This window comes from Mauremys mutica, chromosome 10 (genome assembly GCF_020497125.1).
Source record: "Mauremys mutica isolate MM-2020 ecotype Southern chromosome 10, ASM2049712v1, whole genome shotgun sequence".
NCBI lineage: Eukaryota > Metazoa > Chordata > Testudines > Geoemydidae > Mauremys > Mauremys mutica.
The window spans coordinates 5,926,789-5,945,271 of NC_059081.1; the positions used below are offsets into that span (position 1 = coordinate 5,926,789).

General features: G+C 44.5%; 1 non-coding gene across 1 annotated transcript; it reads right to left on the reverse strand.

The window, feature by feature from the left end:
• Window positions 1-11,334: 11,334 nt before the first annotated feature.
• TRNAR-UCU lies at window positions 11,335-11,407 on the reverse strand. The gene has a single exon. It is a non-coding gene; the product is annotated as a tRNA-Arg (tRNA).
• Between the last annotated feature and the right edge of the window lie 7,076 nt (window positions 11,408-18,483).

The following is an 18,483-nucleotide window of genomic DNA, read 5'->3' on the forward strand; positions in this document are numbered from 1 at the left end:
AAAGGCTGGCTTCTGTCTGTAGAAGGAGAATGGTTGAAATACTTATCTTGAGGGCAAGATAACAAGTCAGTCGTTTTTTTCTGCAAAGGGTATCGTCTGAGAGATCGATGCAAGTGGCTAGTTTAGATGTCATGGACTTTGTCACGATTCATGCCGACAGCTAAATAATAAAGCTCAGATTTTTACATGTCTAATAAATTAGGGTGGAAAAAAAAACAAATGGAAATTTATCACTAAAATCTGAAAAATCACACTCTTTCATTGCTCATTGAAACTAGAAAATGTACTTCAGTGCTCTCTAAACTGACGAGTCAGAGACTGAGCTTCTGTAAATTGGAGTCAATGGAACTGTGCTGATATATACAGGGCTGGATTTCCCATTAGGCACATTTCTAGGGGCATCTACAAATTAAAATGTTGCTGCTCCCGGGTCCTGGCAGGGGATGGGGCTGGCGGAGGGTGAAAAAGCCCCATGCAGCCCTGCTGGAGCTCTCCTCACTCAGCCCAGTGGACAGAGTCACCTCCCAGTGGGGCTGGTGAGTATGGCCAGTGGGTCTCTGGTGGGGTGTGGGGGGTGTGACGAAGTGGGGCTGTTCTTAATCTTTCCTCTGAATACTGTGTGGGTGCCTCAGTTTCTGGCCGACACTCTGTCTCCTGGCAAATAATGGCCCGGGCCCTTCCCCCCTGCAAGGGGATGCTAAAGGTGTGGGAGAACAAAGAGGTCAGGTGACCTCCTGGCCCGGGAAAGGAACTCAGCAGAGAAGGAGGGGCTGGAGGGGGTTTCAGTTGGGAGCTGGCTGGGGACGGGAAGTGAGGGCAGATGGGGTTGTCTGGCTTGCTAGGCCCCAGAATGGACCCGGCTGAGGGGTCCCATTCTCTGTACCTACAAGCTCTGTTTTAGACCGTGTTCCTGTCATCTAATAAACCTCTGTTTTACTGGCTGGCTAAGAGTCACGTCTGACTGCGAAGTGGGGGTGCATACAGGACACTCTGGCTTCCCCAGGACCCCGCCTGGGTGGACTCGCTGTGGGAAGTGCACGTAGAGGCATATGCTGAATGCTCCAAGGTCAGACCCAGGAAGGTGAAGTCATGTGAGCTTCTTGCCCTAAAAACAGTCTGCTCCATGGAAGAGGAGGCTCCCCAAAGTCCTGACTGGCTTTGTGGGGAGCAGTTCCAGAGCATCGCCCGGGGACTCCATGACAGGGGGGGACTCTCAGAAGTGAGAGGGTGGTGGGCGCTGGGCAGTGGGTGGTTTGTGGGGGGTGCTGGGAAGTTGTGGTGGGGCTGTGTGGGGGGTGCTGGCAGTGGGGGGGTCTATGGGTGGTGGGGCACCTAAAAGTTAAAAGTGGCAGGGTACCCCCGCTGCCACCACTGCCCATGGTTAGGAGCTCCAAGTCATAGCGGGAGGGATTCTAGCCTTGATTCTACAGCATTCCACCTAAATGGCCTAAATCACTGTGTTTACAAGGAGGGAGGTCCTTTACTCAGGTTTTATTCCATTCTTACACCAGCAAACTCTTTGATGTCAATGGTAATTTGTCTAGAATACATGCTGAGGGTCAGATTATTACTATACTATTACCTGCATTTCCTTTCTGCACAGGTAGAGCCACTGGCACAAATAGGCATAATTGTGGGGGAGGTGCTACGCCATGTGAATAAAAGTTCTGACTGTTGACTCTTTTATGGCCTTGGGTGTTGACCTCAGACTTGGCCCTGTAATAGTACTGTTGTACAGGTAGGTGTTTTACATCTAAACTAAAGTGGATTTGCATTTACCAGGCTGGTCATTCACAAGTGCTGATAATGGGATCCATAGCAGTTCTAGCAGCACATTGGTGCACACCTGGCTCAGGCCAATAGTCATCAAAAGATAATACCAGGTGAGAGCTCCTTGGCGGTCTGTGTAAATAAAGAGGAGAATCTTAATCTGGAGCCAAACAGAGAAGGGCTAGGCTCTGTGGAATGCTCAGTGCCTCCTGCATGGATCTATAATCTACACTGACTTCAGTGGGAGTTGATAGCATGCAACTGTCTACATCAAGTCCAGCCCCCTACCTTCACTAGCAGGACCAACTACTGATTTTGCCCTAGATTCCTAAGTGGCCCCCTCAAGGATTGAGCTCATAACCCTGGATTTAGAAGGCTAATGCTCAAACCACTGAACTAGCCCTCCCCTTATCACTAGCAAAGTCCCCTCATCGGGAGTCTGGGCAGAGAGGCTAACTACTGAACTGCCAATGGAGGATGAATTATCCCTTCAGCCTCTGGAGCACACCCTGCCGGGTCAAGGTTGGAACACATTGGCGAGGCAACGTGGAGAAGTTTGCACTGCCAACGCTGATACCTCAACTGTTCTGTGCAGCAATAAAGATTGACTTCAGTCTTCAGGGCAACCCAGCCAGCACCTTTTTGCCAGCTCTCAGCTCACTTAGAGTGAAAATATTAAGCTCAATTTTAGAAAGGATTTGAGCTTCTTTTTATATTTTCTGACTTAGCCAACAGTCCTCCGGTGCCTCATCAGCTGCCATTGTAACTGAAACAGCTAAGCACCATAGCAACCAATGTGATAATCTCATTGTCACGAGATAAAGTGAGAGAGAAATCGTACATCCCCTAAAACTGTATAGCTCTAGTCTCACCTTGTGATCAATGCTAACAGCTACCATTAATGGGGGTTATGAAATATCTATGGGAGACAAAATAAGCCCTTTCATTTTAAGCATACTTCCCGCTCTGGGCCTAAAGAATAAACAAAGGAAAATAATCCACATAATACTGAATGAAGAGCTGTTTCTAGGCATCAGCAAAGGGAACTGCAAGGGTTTGAAACCCAAATTTTCAAAAGAAGTCCTAAGGTGTAAGCATAGTCCTGCATGTGTGCATCGAAAACGGGTAACTCTGTGCTCCATTGGCCAATACAATGGGTATGTAAAGTCATCCACCGACAAGCCATCTGTGCAGATTGAATCCAGGACCTTGAGTTATAAGAGCATGGACTTTTACTGCTGTCCTTAAAAAAAAACAACCCAACACCTTTAGCTTGGAGACAGTAGCAGCCTCCTCAGCCTCTATAGGTATTTCTTCACTGCAATCAAGTTCTTAATTCGGGTTAAAATAGCAGAAAAGACACACACAACCGTTAACTGAGGTTAGCAGCTTAAGTTCAACCACAGGCTCCCAAATAGGCTTTATTTCAAGGTGCTCACTTATTTCAAGCTGCTCACCCAAGTGAAAAGCTAAGTTGATGTGTCTTCACTGCCATTTTTTGCAGCAAAGACATTCCCTAAGTCATGTCATGTAACCTCTAGACGGGTTAAAGATTTATATTTTGTTAGCAGAGGTTACATACTCCCCCTATAAAATTGATTTATATATAAAAATAAAGTCTCTGCATTAACAAGCATCATTATGCATGTGAGTATGAGGTAGCCAATAATTTCATCATCTCATTTGGAAACTACAAATTGTAGCAAATAATTTACTTGATGAATTTCTCCTTTTTTCTGTTTATGTGATTTGTCTACAATTTTCCCAGTTCCATTGTATTAACAAATTCCTGCAAATGACTCACAGCCGGTGCGGTAGAAGGCAGAAAGCTAAGGACTGTTCGTCTCTGCTTAGATGTATGTCCATGCTGCTCAGATCCACTTCTTCCAGTTTCTCCTCCGGCTGGGGTTCCTGGACGATTCCTCTGAAAGTCCTGCTAATAACCCAGGCAAGAGCCATCACTGCCCAAAACTCGATTGGTGCTCAAGATCTCACCCTCCCTGCTTCCCTTTCCCATCTGCTTGAGATCAACCCCACTCAATGGAAAGCAACAGAGTCAACACCGACAGTCACCTCACCACCACCACTGTTGCACCCAATACCCAGCATGATTCTCTTCCTCTCCTGAATTGTGAAGGCTTTCAAGAACAAGCATCTGGGGTTACACACCTGGCAGCCTGCCCATATCCTATGAAGGGAGACAATACAAGGAGAGGCAAGAAGAGGGAGACATTATGGCCAACACATTAGAGAAGATACAGATTGAGAAACATAGGAGCGAGGAAAGCAATTCAGTGCCTGGAATTACCCTCCTGGATAAAACCTTCTACTGGGGAGGACACACCACTCCTGCCCAGAGAGAGATGAGCAGCCCCAAACCAGACACTTATCTCACAGGCCGTGACAGCTCCTCCACTCCCTGCTGGATGGCTCTTGCCTGGCATCAACAGTGCTTGCTGTCTCACTGCTCTTGCTCGCTTTCCATGTCATAGTGAGTATCCAACATCCAATGAAAACCAGTTTGAATTGGGGATGCATCATACATGGTATGGTTTCTGTTCCCCACATAGATGAGCATAAGCCTGAGAATCTGGGTTTCCAATGTGAATTCAAAATGGGAAGTTTGTTTACTGTGGACTGGCTCCATGAACTTTCTAGTCCCAGTATATGCAAAGTGATTTATAAAACCACCCCTTGTTCTAAGACTATCTTCATATTTCCTTCTGGAAAAGTAATTGCATCCCTTGAGTATGTCCCCTTGAGAAATAAGCAGTATATTAATATGTCACTATTAGAGATAGCCCTGAATCAAACACAAGGATTTCAGCCCCAGGGGCATAGCCACAGGTTGGACTGGGTGAGCCATGGCCCACCCACTTAGCATCCAGGCCCATCCAAATCTGAGCAGGGGTATAGTGCTGCCACAGCGGCCTGGAGAATCACTCGGGCCCCGGAAATCCAGGATGGAGCTCTGCACCTGCCCTTCAGAAAGTTACACTCCAGCAGCTCTGCCGTACCATTTTCTGAGATGCCGCATGCACGTGCCCAGCTCAGCAGGTGAAGTCCTTTGTCTGGGGACACCAGGGCTAGGAAGAGGGGGTGGCATGAGGGGAGAAGCTGAGCTAGCAGGTGCCCGAGGGCTGCCTGTTGGCCAGCGGCGTTCTCTGCACGGCTCATCCCCTGCATGGCTGGAGGCAGCGGCCAGGCCAGTCTCACTGCAGTGCTCCCAGAAGAGGATGCACTTGACTGGGCGATTCAGTACACAGTCCGGGCCAAGTTGTGCACCAGGCAAGCCCCTGTTCATGCCTCTGCAGCGCAGCCGGAGCTGACCCTGCACAGGGGCCCTATGGCCTGTAGGAGACACAAGCCCCCAGCTGAACGGCAGCAGCCCATATCCCACAATGAGGCAATGGCTCCCTCTCTTCCCCCACTGCAGAGTCAGGGTTCAGCCAAGGGGATCAGTGCTCCCTGCTCTGGCCAGGCTGCACAGCCAGCTGGCATGGCTAGTGCATTGCCCATCCACCCAAAAGTCGGGACCCACCCAAATTTCCACTCCTAGCTACGCCACTGGTCAGCACACTGGACTGTTGAGGGTTTTGCCCCAGGGTTAGCTTCTACCACTCTTCCTGGAAGTAGCACCCAGGGGATTTCTTACTGAAGACAATGGGACCGCTCATGAGTCAGCACTGAGTTAACAATGAGTACTGGCTTTGGGATTTGGCTTCGGGACAGCTGAAGTACTGGAATGAATAGTAAGTGGGGAAAATACTATTATTACAACAAATAAGCAAGTGATTATCTTCCTTGGAAAGGCCTCTATTTAATACTGCCTCTAATCTTTTCTTCCCCTTCAATAATTATCCTCTTCATTGAGTCAAACATGCAGAAACATTATCCCACTGTGCAGCGGCTCTGATTTCCAAGTCAACACCCGGGAGATAAAAGCTGCCTTCACTTAAAATTGTCTTTATTTTTCATTCCTGAGGATGGGGCAGAGTTGTCTGAGGCCAGAGGTGGGGTTTAGCAACCATCTCATGGCATAAGTGCCACCCTTAAATCCTTTGATTTGTACCAACACCTAGTGAGTGAAATTACCGCTGGGCATTCATCTGAGGAGAGCAACAGGCTTCTCACTGCTTAAAGAGCAGCTGACATGCTGTTTAGGAGCAGTTCTGCATACCACGGCTGTATTTTCTCTGACTCTTTCCATTTTGTTCTTTCTAAGGCCATTTCTGGATGCCAGAAATTTAACCTCCAGCCCTGTATTCTGAGTTGTGCAATAGGCAGCCAGCATGAGGTGGAGGGGTCTATAATGTGACCCATCTCCAGGGTGGAACCAGATCCTCTACCCTCTCACCAATGTCTTGTCTCTACCAACATTCTGTGGTCGGGTTCTTTTTTTTTTTTTAAAGGGTTCAGTCCTTTGGGCTGGACTCCACACTGACTTCAATGTGAATATCACCTACTTGGCCTCCCATTATGCCACAGCTGGTAGGATCTTCTATTCTTTTCTTGGGCTCAAGCATGGAAAGCCGTGCCAAAAAATAATAATCCCCAAACAAAACAGAACTGCACTTAGACCCAAGCCAGCGCAACAATCAACCATATCAGTTTGCATATGAGCATATTTTCCTGATTTAAAGCCAGATTTTTTTTTATTTTAAATGTGGCTCAGTGAAACCCTCTCTGCCTATGTTATGCCCGGTCAATATGTTCAACCAATCGTTGACCTTTTCAAGTGAAGCGTTATGTGTTTATCTCTTGCTTTTTGCAAAACTTGCTTACGATTTCATTGTCACTTGACATTCTTGTCAGAAACGTATGCACTGTGGCCCTGATTCAGCAAGATGCTTGAGCATGTAACTAACTAAGCATGTGGGTCAACATCACCATTCAGCTGCTTGGGGAGATACAAAATGAACTGCCGTGCTGAACCAGGGCTTATATCTGTTTGTCCTTTAAATATTTAAGTAGAAACGCTGGGTGAAGATCCTGTGGCTTCCCAGGTGTACTGTGGCAAAGTGGTATATAGAGGGTGTTAGGGTTCCACATGATGACCTCATGGGGATAGGGCATGAGGTTCTACAGGACTCCTAGGGGTGCAGTAAAGTGGCCTATAAAGTGTCTTGATTTTAGATGCAAAAAACTTTCATGGAAAATGTCCTACTGGTGGCATTTTCATGATTTGCCACTGAGACGTTACAAGGTGGAAACCAGCACTTCTGTCCTGCTCTTAGTGAAGACATCATCTCTGGGCATTGCACACCCCAGCCCCAAGATTATTACAGTTAAACAAAAGGATCACTACTATAATTCATGATCGGTTTTATGACACCACTATGCTTTTGCTTTGCGGAATGGTATGTCAGTGTGCAGTACTACTCAATGTGCTCATGCGTTTATCAAGAGAGAGACACTCAACAGGCCCCATGACATATTTCATGCAACCAATTCCCTGATACTGCAGGGGCCTTGGGCATTGGTGGCACCTCAGTCTCCTCTGTTCTCTGCCTGTGGCACACACCATGTTATTGTGCAGATTGTGAAGCTTGAATTTAACCCAGTTTATTGGGATCAACACAGGAGAGGGTGGGTGAAGTATAACAGTCTGTGGTATACCGGAGATCAGACTAATCTAAGATCCCTTCAGGCATTAAACTCTATGAAGTAGATGAGAGAACAGTTCATGCTCCATGCTTATGCAGCCACTTCCAACAACCATGACAAGTAGTGCCAGTTAGGGTGGTGGTTTCTGTGAAGTGGACTCCTGTTAAGAACCAGAATGCATATTTGCACTGCTTTCTTGTTTCAATGGCCTCTGTGCTGAAGATTGGCTGGATTGTAATTAGTGTTGCTAGGAAACTTTCAGGGAAAATTTTAACTTTTTCATGAAAAATTGAAATCTGACAAATTTCAGCCAATTTTTTTCTGCTGAAAACCAAAGCGTTTGCTTTGGCAGTGCTACTCTGGTGCTGCATGGGAAATGTAGTTCAGCTGCCTCATGTCTCCCTTTCTGCTGTGTGGGTCAGTTGCATGGTCAGGCTACAGCTCCCAGAATTCACCATGATCTTCCCTCTTGCCAGGTCACAGTGGTGCATCAAGTGGGTCACTGGACACAATGCAGTGTAGTCCAGCTAGCAGACCCATCCCAAGAATGAGGACATGAGGCACCTGAATTACAACCCCATGAGGTACTATCCCATCATTTCCACATCAAAAGTCAAAATATTTCATAGAAGGCAGACTTTTTCCAAAAAATATTCATTTAATCAAATCAGTTTCTATGGAAAAATTTCAATCAGACCTAGTTATAACCCAGTCCAAGGATCTGCAGTCCTAGTACAGTTCTCAAGACTGATCTTTTTCCTCGAGTCCAGATCATAAGCGCATTGAAGTCAAGTGAAGTTTTTCTATCAATTTCAGTGGGCTCAAGACCCTAATCCTTTGTTAGCCCAATTTGATAAGCTCAGTTTTGCACACTCAATTCTGATTTCTTCTTTAACATCCCTGGGAAGCTCATTTACAGCTGTTCATTGTACAGAATGGCTGTTTGATTCCCACAGTCAATCCAACCAATTGCTCTTTTTCTTCCCACTAGGCATAAAATAGGCCTGAGCTGTGATTTGTTATTTGGACACCCAACATGATAGAGCACCACTGAATGATTCAAACACCATTCTCCCCACAGAGTTTTTCATCCTCATGCTCAGATTCCAATTGGTATCTGTGGCGGAGCCAGATAGCCTTGAGAGCCTGTATCAAAAGTGGCATATCAAACACAGCAGGCTACCTTTTTGCTGGCCTAAATGGGCATATCTCCAACAAGTCAATAGAATTGCACCAATTTGCATTAGCAGACAATATGCTGCATTATCTTTGGAAGACAGCACACTCTTACAACCTTTCAGACTGATGCTGCTCCCATTAAAGTCAATGAGAATTTTGACTTTGGGTTGGAATCAGTATATGCATGTAAAAATGGATAGATCTGGGAAGGAACTTAAACTTTTGGAGAATTAGGGTTAGGGAGCTGGTTAATGAACCACTTCTTTTCCCCAGCGAGCTGGGGAATGTTGCTGGATCATCATATACCTTCAAGTTTTCAGTATCTTTTCTTATCATAGAGATGGTTAATGAGCTCCAGCTAGTAAAGGAGGAAGAAGTGACCCCTCAATCTTTCTCAGCAAACTTTCTCAGCTTTCCAGTCAAGGTGGCTTCAAAGGTCTGTTTCTCCCCTTGCATTGAACCCCCGAGAGATCCTGCCACTGAGCAAACTTTTGCACACTAGGTGTTGCTTAAGGTTCACAGCAAAGAAAAGCATCCCAGAAAAGGAAGAGGGAAATAATCAGAGTGGGACTAGATTAGAAAGGTCAGGCAAGAAAAGGATGAGACGTGAGGAGACAAGTTAAGCATTGCTGAGAAATAGGTAGCAACATCAAGCACTCAGTTTTATGCTGAGATGCAGCCTGGAGGTGGCAGGGGACCCCGCACTGAATGTATTTCAATACATCCCAGAATGCCATTTGGAATTAAGGTATAGATAGCAATGCTGTTAGGTTAAATGTGTAGGGCTGGATTCATTCCAGTCCCAGAGCTGTACATGGCCCAGGAGAAAGGAGTGGGTGTCAGAGCTGGTTTCAGCTGAGTGGGGTGACCTCCAGCATCTTTAGAACTGCTTCTGGGGAGCTCTTAACTACTCCACCAGCCTAGAGTCCTTGATGGAACCGATGCCAGTGGAGGATTGGCATAGAAGAGCTCTGCTCAACCACACCTCTCCAGCACGTGACACTCTTCACTGGCTGCAGCACAGTTCAGTGTCAGGGAGTTCCCTTGCAGCATGGGAACCTGCAGCAAAATGATGGTCCCTTTATGGCACTTGGATGATGTAATGGAGTCTTAATGCACAAAAGAATCTGGCCCATATCATATAGATGTGCAATAAAAGGAAACCGATGTTTTCCTAAACACTGAGAATAAATCTGATCTTTTCCCGTGTGTCTTGTCACTCAACACAAGGGTTGGGTGAAACAGTTCAGAACAAATCAGTAACTCACATCAACCTTTACTTGTTTCTGGAATTGAACCAGAACCAAATTCTCTGTAACATACATCGGGCATTTTGCCACTGGCTTTCATCTTCATGTGCCTAGTTTGGTCTCAGACTATATTTGCTGAAATAAGGTGAGAAATGTCCATTCTTGTGACATATCTGGCTCTAGCATTAATTCAAAGTATTAAAAATCTTGTTACAAAGCAGCTTCCTCTGCTGACTTTTGGAGACCCATAAGGCTTGCACAGGTTCAGGTGTTTCCAATAATCTTCCAAAGATTTGGAGTGCATATCTGAACAGAGCCTGACGTCAGGGCCGGATCCAGCCTCTTTTGCCGCCCCAAGCACGGTGGATGAGATGGGGGGAAGCCATGATTGGCGGCCCTCTGGCAGCAGCTGTACTGAGAGGGACTGAGGGACCTGCCGCCGAAGAGCCGGATGTGCCGCCCTTTTCCGTTGGCCACCCCAAACACCTGCTTTCTGCGCTGGTGTCTGGAGCCAGCCCTGCCTGAAGTGCAAAACATTCACCCATGATTACAGGCCATATTCTGTCACCTGATCTGCACATGCTAATCCCATGGCTGCAAATAGGAGTTTCCTGCAGTGTTCACAAGGACAGAAAGTGGTTCTGACTATGGGATCCATGCCAGCTTGCAAAGCTGAGTGGCATGAATCAGCGCTATCACTTACATAGCACTTTTCCATCTTCAAAATGCTTTGCAAACAATAACTTATTACTTACATAGCTAATACCCTATTGTATAGATAAATGGCAGTGGCTGAATGACTTGGTCAAGTCTATAGAGGGAGCCAGTGTCAGAACTTGTGTTAGAATCTGGGAGTTCCTTGCTCCCAGTCCTATACTCAGACCACTATATCATACCATGGTGATGGTCATACTAAAATATCTTGGAGAGACCAGAGATAAAAGGTTAGCCAGACAGAAACAAACTAATTCATAGAAGTATGGCCTACTTTTAAAGACAACTTTCAGAGTTAGCAGATTGACCCCTGGAAGATTTCCACTGTGTTGAGAGTCAACATCCCAGTTCCATCCTGGCCTTTATGTCGTGACAAGAGACCATTCTCCTGTGACAACTGCCACTTCCAGTTGATGCTATCCTGTAAGTGATCACGATACTTTACAGAAGTCCCAAATGTCAAGTTCCCAGTCAGCCTCCATTGCAAAAAACCATTTTTTCTAATAAATGCATATTATGGTTTTCCCTTATTTCTAACTAAGGCAATACCATCGGTTCTGGATGAAGGTAAGAGATATACCTATCTCACAGAGCTGGAAGGGACCTTGAAAGGTCATTGCATCCAGTCCCCTGCCTTCACAGCAGGACCAAGTACTGTCCCTGACAGATTTTTGCCCCAGATCCCTAGATGGCCCACTCAAGGATTGAACTCAACCCTGGGTTTAGCAGCCAGTGCTCAAACCACTCAACTATCCTTTCCCCACTAAAATAAGACTGATGTTTCCTTGCACTATATAGGAAGAAAGTAGTTTTTCACCCCAGATGGGACTTGAACCCACATTCTCTGACTTAGAAAGCCAGTGCCTTATCCATTAGGCCACTGGGGCTCCTGTAAAAAAGAAAATTTGACTCATTAATGTCTATTTAATGTGAGTAAGTCGTCAGAATTCTTACTCTCATGTTGGTCTAAGCTTGCAGATAACCCCCTTTTAAATTGTTCTCTCTGTTCAGCTCTTCACTGCTCTAAATGCATCAGGAAACCATAGGAGTTAAAAACTGTGGTTCTGCAAGGCTGTGTACAATATATTTATGGCATCTCTTTCCAAATATTCCTGTTTAGTCATAAATGAGTATAAATGAAGCATGACAAGCAATTTGCTGCATGGTAGGCGATATTAATGACATGACACATTTGTACCTACTTGTGTGATCTGATTTTTTGAGTGTGACAAATTACAGTAGTGAGTGCCTTGTGTCAATAATGACCTCTTCTGTACTCCGTTATGTTGGGTTACCGTTTTTGTCCCTACAGTTATAGCTGGTGGTGACATTATCTGATTAAAATAGGACCATGTAGATCATTGTTGCTACATTTGCTACAATTCTTATACAAAGTTTATCAAGTAAGAGGTCAATAGAAAAGTTATGATCTGCGGAATCTGATTATGCTATTTGCATACATGTATCATTTTTGTATATGAAGTTATGAATATTAACTATGTACCTGTATTTCAAATGTTCGTTCCTGTAGTAAACACCAACAAGGTTTTTAGCCAGCACATTGTGAAGGAACTATTCAAGTTGAATAGCCCATCAAAGAACACTTAACACAGAGTGAAAGATGCCTATCTACATGTAATGGACTTTCCTGTGAATGTTCTATCTAGAGTATGGGTAATGGCCTTTGCTATGACTAAGTGAAGCTGGCATAGACATGTGACTTGCCCACATGACTCCAAAATCCATCCTGTTACCTGTATTTTTCCACCAGCTGTGCAGAGGGCTTTCTTGAAACAATGGGTTTCTCCTAACTTAGAAGAAGCTATAAAAGACCCTGGGAACATCTCCATTTTGCCTCTTTCCTGCTCAAACCTCTGGACTATGAACTTATACTAATGGGAGCATTCTAACCAAGGGACTGAGGACCTTCCAATGATTTGGAAACAACCAGAGACTTAACAAGCCAACAGTTTATTCCATCACTGCTACAAGCCTGATCCAAGAACTTTGCCTTTATTGTATGTATTCGATTCCTTTTGCCAGTTTTAACTGTCACCTTTCTTTCTTTTTATAAATAAACCTTTAGATATTAGATACTAAGGGATTGTCAATAGTGTGATTATTTGGTAAGAGCTGAGTTGTATATTGACCTGGGTATGTAGCTGATCCTTTGGGATCAGAAGAACCCTTTTGTTGATGAAATTGGTTATAAACAACCACCACTCATTAAGTCTAGTGTCTTTGGTGGTGAAACAAGGACCGGAATGCCTAAGGAGACTGCTTTTCTGACTTCTTGTTAGCCAGTGTGATGAAACAGAAAGTTAATTTTGTTGCTGGTTTGGTATATTTTATGTGACAATAATCACCAGTTTGGGGGTGTGTCTGCCCTGTTTCTCAGCAGTTTGTCCTGAATTTGGTATGCTCAGTTCTGACCCACTGAGGCATGGAGACACCGGTCAATCTACTGATGGAGAAAACTTTATTCAATGGATTTGATCCTTATCAGTTTGTGAATTGCCTGCAAAACTATGATTTTCATGAACCTTCTCTCTATTCATAATTTTTCAACTAATAGTTCTAGCCTACACTACAAGGGCCTTTAGGTTCTCTCCACTGACACTGATCCAAAGCCATTGTAGTTAATGGAAGGACTCCAATGACTTCCATGGGCTTTGAATCAGGTCTATATTCCAGCATTTGGAGTTCTTATTTAATAATCCTGAGAGATGTTGGGTACCTCTGGTCTTGAGGTCAGAGAGGCTGAACTAGAGGTGCTAGGGACAGAGAGGTACAATGACAAGGCTTTCCAGGACACAGTAAAATGGTCCCACCCCCAGTCGGCCAGCCTCTGTGCTGTAGGGGAGGATGAAAGTCTTGGGGAAGAAGAACATCAAACTGGAGAGGAGGGAAGTGATCCCATAGTAAGGACCTTCCTTCCGGATGATGTTATGGTATCCCCTCACACTGAGGATACCCCTTTGAGGGACAAGATCCCTGTTATTAGAAAGAGACCTGGTAATAGTAATGGGGGATTCAATTTCTAGAATATACATAGTTGGGTTTGTGATGTCTGGGAGAACCACTTGGTAAATTGCCTGCAAAGATTGAGGACCTCTTGAGATATCTAGACAGACGTATGTGCAGTGGTGGGGAGAAGCCACATGTCATGGTAGACAGAGATACCAATGACGTAGGAGAGAGGTCCTGGAGGCCACATTTAGTCTGCTAGGTAAGAGATTAAAGACCAGGATGTCCATGGTAGCATTCTCTGAAATGCTTCAAGTTCCATACATAGGGCCAGTTAGACAGGCAGACGTTCAGGGTCTCAGTGTGTGGATGAAAAGGGGTTTAGGTTTATTAGGAAACTTTTGGGAAAGGAGGAGCCTGGTTACCCTAGCAGTTCCCATGAAACAGTGACAATGATATTTCATTTCATCTTTTTGAAAGGCCCTAATCCAGTAGAGTACTTAAACATGCTTACATCCAAGCACTTGAGCAGTTCCATCAATTACAGTGGGATTACTGTACGCATATGCTTATAATCGAGCATATGCGTAAGAGCTTGCTGGATTGGGGCATTAATGTTGGAATATATTGTAATAAATAAGAACTGGAAAGTCACCCTGTTAAACTCTGTAATGTTCATAGCAAAAGTGGGTAAGTTGTGAAGCTTTGATCCAAATTCAAATTCTAAACTTCAGATCCAAAGCCAAGCCACTTCATAAGTGTGTTCGGATTTGGGTCTTCATTCTGGAACGCTAACTAAGCTCTGTCAAGTGTCTCCCCATTCCATTTTTTTGGAAGACATATGCTGCCTAGAGGCACAATGCTTAGTACATAGTTTATACTGTGTCTCCAGGGATTTCCTCTGGTTAGAACAAATGTAACCAGTCTGCTTTTCACACAACTAGCCTATTTGGCAAAGTTACACAGTTCATTGGAAGCCCTTTACTTGAGATGGACAAATATCTTAAAATATTTTCCATTGATATTGTCTTGATTAAAAACATGTAAGTGCTTTGGAGGCATCATTTTTGTGGTGTTGAACCTGCAACATGTTGAACCTGCAACATGTAGAGTCTCTAGGCAGATGCAACTCTACTGAAGTCACTACAATTACACTGTGGCTGTATTTGTTCCATAATTGTTTAATTTTAGCTCTATTTTCCTCTTCTCAACTTCAAAAGAGTGAATAAACTTGAGTCATTGATGACTCCCCAAATCAGGGCTTGTGATGGTAAAAAAGGACCATTACAATACATATAAAATGATGGGATCTAAATTAGCTATTACCATTCAAGAATGAAATCTTGAATCATTGTGGATAGTTCTCTGAAAACATCCACTCAATGTGCAGCAGCAGTCAAAAAAGTGAACAGACTGTTGGGAGTCATGAAGAAAGGGATATATCATAAGACAAAAAATATCATGTTGCCTCTATATAAATCCATGGTATGCCCACATCCTTGAATACTGCGTGCAGATGTGGTCGCCCCATCTCAAAGAAGATATATTGGAATTGGAAAAGGTTCAGAAAAAGGCAACAAAAATGATTAAGGGTATGCAACAGCTTCCATATGAGAAGAGTCCATATGGGACTTTTCAGCTTGGAAAAGAGACGACTAAGAGGGGATATGATAGAGGTCTATAAAATCATGACGGGTGTGGAGAAAGTAAATAAGGAAGTGTTATTTAATCCTTCTCATAATACAAGAACTAGGGGTCACCAATTAAATTAATAGGCAGCAGGTTTAAAACAAACGAAAGGAAGTATTTCTTCACACAATGCACAGTCAACCTGTGGAACTGCTTGCCAGAGGATATTGTGAAGGCCAAGACTATAGCCAGGTTCAAAAAAGAACTAGATAAGTTCATGGACGATAGGTCCATTAATGGATGTTAGCCAGGATCGGACAGGGATGGTATCCCTAGCCTCTGTTTGCCAGAAATTGGGAATGGGCGACCAGGGGTGTGTCACTTGATGATTACCTGTTCTGTCCATTCCCTCTGGGGCACCTGCCATTGGCCACTGTCGGAAGACAGGATACTGGGGTAGATGGACTTTTGGTCTGACCCAGTGTGGCCATTCTTATGTTCAATAAATAAGACTGGTTTTATTTTTAGCCATGTCACAACAAAAACAAAAAAACAGGCTTCTTTGGTGAACACACAAACTAACAGCCTTGTAGAGACTATGCTCTGCACTTTGCCTGTTGATTATCTGTACTGAATTTCTGGGGAACTTTTTACTGTCAAAGAAGTCAAACATTCTCTTCGCAATCATTCTGTAGTGCAGGGTCACCATCCATGGAATTTATTTCTATGCACTGCAGTGTGTGCATTGCATAGAAATAATGAGACTCTAATGACCTGTTTCCACTCTCACTTCCAGTAGAGTCACACAAGTCTCTCTCCATTTGCTTCAGTGAAGCTCTTTTAAAAATAAATAGTATGTATTTCTGTAGCACCTAGGAGCCCTAGTCATGGGCCAGCACTCCACGGTGCTAGGTGCTGTACAGACACAGAACAAAAAGACAGTCCTGGCCCCAAAGAGTCTCCCATCCAAGCATAAGGCAAGAGACTCCATTTGGTCTGTCTGTCTCTGTCACGAAAACAATGAGATAATACTGGTCAGCATGTGTCACAGGTCCACTCACCAGTAGGGGCACCTACTCCTGGCCACTCTGGGGATTATCTCCTTCCAGGTGCTGCACCTTTCTCTGGCGGTCTCTTCACTCATCATTGTCTCACCCTGCAGCCCCCTCTCGCTCCAGGAGCTACAGCTTCCTCCTCGTGACTTGGCCTCCAGCCAGGTCACTATGGTCTCCTCTTCCGGGGTATCAACGTCTTCCAGGCAAACTGTCCCAGGCAGTCTGCTCTCCACTGCTTGGTCTGTGCTGCTTACCCAGGGCTGGTGGGGAAACCCAGGTCCACCCTCTACTCTGGATTCCACCTCAGAGACCCTCTAATCAGCAGCCAAGCTCTGTACTAGCCAAACCTCGCTGTTTTTCCCCTGAGACTTTCCTACCTTTCTGGTTCCCGCCTCTCTCTGGATTGGCCAGCCCAAACTCCCTCCTTTCAGGGAGCAACTGTAGGCTGCCCTCTATAGTCCCAGACATGTCTCCCTTCACCCAGGGAGTGGCTGCAGACTACTTTCCTGCGCCTCTCAGCTCCTAGCCTTTATTCAGGCCCTTCCTGTTCCTGTCCATTTCTAATTAGTCCTTGATCCCTGGCTTCTCCTCCAAGTGCATCCTAGGCAGTTAATTGGCCCACCTGGCCACCCGAACCCCTTCAGGCCACCCGATCACAGCATGATAGGTATTATAGGAGCTACTCCTGATGTACAGTGTATGAGAACCACAGGCTAATTTAAAGGGATCTGGTTAGGCTCCTAGGTGGACCAGCTAATATCCACCCTGATTCTCAAGGGTTCTGGCCCACATTGCTTATCGAATGAAATATGATTTGCAGTCCTTATTGTAAATTGTATTAAAGTTCATAGACAAATGGAAATCAAGAAAGCATATTGCTCTGATGAGCTACTACTAACCCTACTAAACTAAACTAAGAGCTAAGCAACACAGTTAAAATCAAATCAAGGTGAACTCACCAGATCAAAAGATAGCAGCAGTAATGGACAGGAATTAAATTATCAGATTAGTGAAATCATCATATTAATACAACAAATCAACCCATATAAATCCATTAAAGGAATTGAAGGAGGGCTGTGCATTTGATTATAATTGGATTTTAGAGCTGATTGAATGCTTTAATAGTGAAACAGAATTACTGTTTCATGTCTAAACCACAACCTCAAAGCCAATTCAAGCTTCCTCCTTGGATTTTTACCTGACTGTGGTAGCTAAACCTTTTCCTCCTCCACAAAAGGAGTTACAACGATACAGATGTTAACAGACCACAACAATAAGCAGAAGTTTTACATCTCATATTCAGCAGTTTACAGCTGAGAAGTCTAATTTTCTTGGGATCCTTTGCACACCAAACGGGGACACACACTCAAGTATTTACAAGGTAGCTCCTGTCTAATATGAAGTCTCCAGTCTAAAAGCATGTGGGAACTGGACCTTCTTAATGAAAATGTAGTAAGAATGTTTTTAACATGGATAAAACACTGTATTTTCCCCTAGCCTTGGTTCTGGAAATGTCTGCTGAAACATTCAAAAAATATTCTGTCTGATGCACGCACCCAGCATGGCAAATTTTAGCCAAAATTGTTAAAGTTAAAAGCAAGTGATAACAGGGTCTCATAATGGGAACTGCTGGGACACCTTAACTATAGGCATCATCACTACAAGTTCTGCCTACAATGCTGCATGCCAGCATGAATTCATAGACTATCAGGGCTAGAAGCAGCCTCAGGAGGTCATCTAATCCAACCCCCTGCTCAATGCAGGACCAAACCCCTGACAGATTTTTTGTCCTAGATCCCTAAATGGCCCCCTCAAGGATTGAACTCACAATGCTGGGGTTAGCAGACCAATGCTCAAACCACTGAGCTCACCCTCCTCATGAGTATCAGAATTCATCCTGATTTGGCTCCACTGGGCATTCTTTTGGAGTTATTTCTCATTTGAAGGGTACATTTAACTCCCACTAATATAAGGAAACAAAAGCCCTCTGTTGATGCACTGTGCCAGGAGTAGTCCACAGACTGACACTTCCAGGTGGTCCATATTCCTTCACAGTAGCAAAGGATATGCTACGTAGTTTTTAAGCAGTCACTGGTCCTGCTTGCTGTGGCCAGATCAAGACTCTTTGGGTCTGAGCTTACACCAGGGAGTTACTCGGAATTTATACTGATGTAAGTACCAGCAGAATCAGGCCCTGAGTATTCACAGAGGGATAATTCAGTGCTGAGAAATGTACTGTCCAGCCTCGAAGGAAAATAAATTAACGGCACTGATAAAAAAATAGACCAATGTAACCCAACTATTGCACCAAA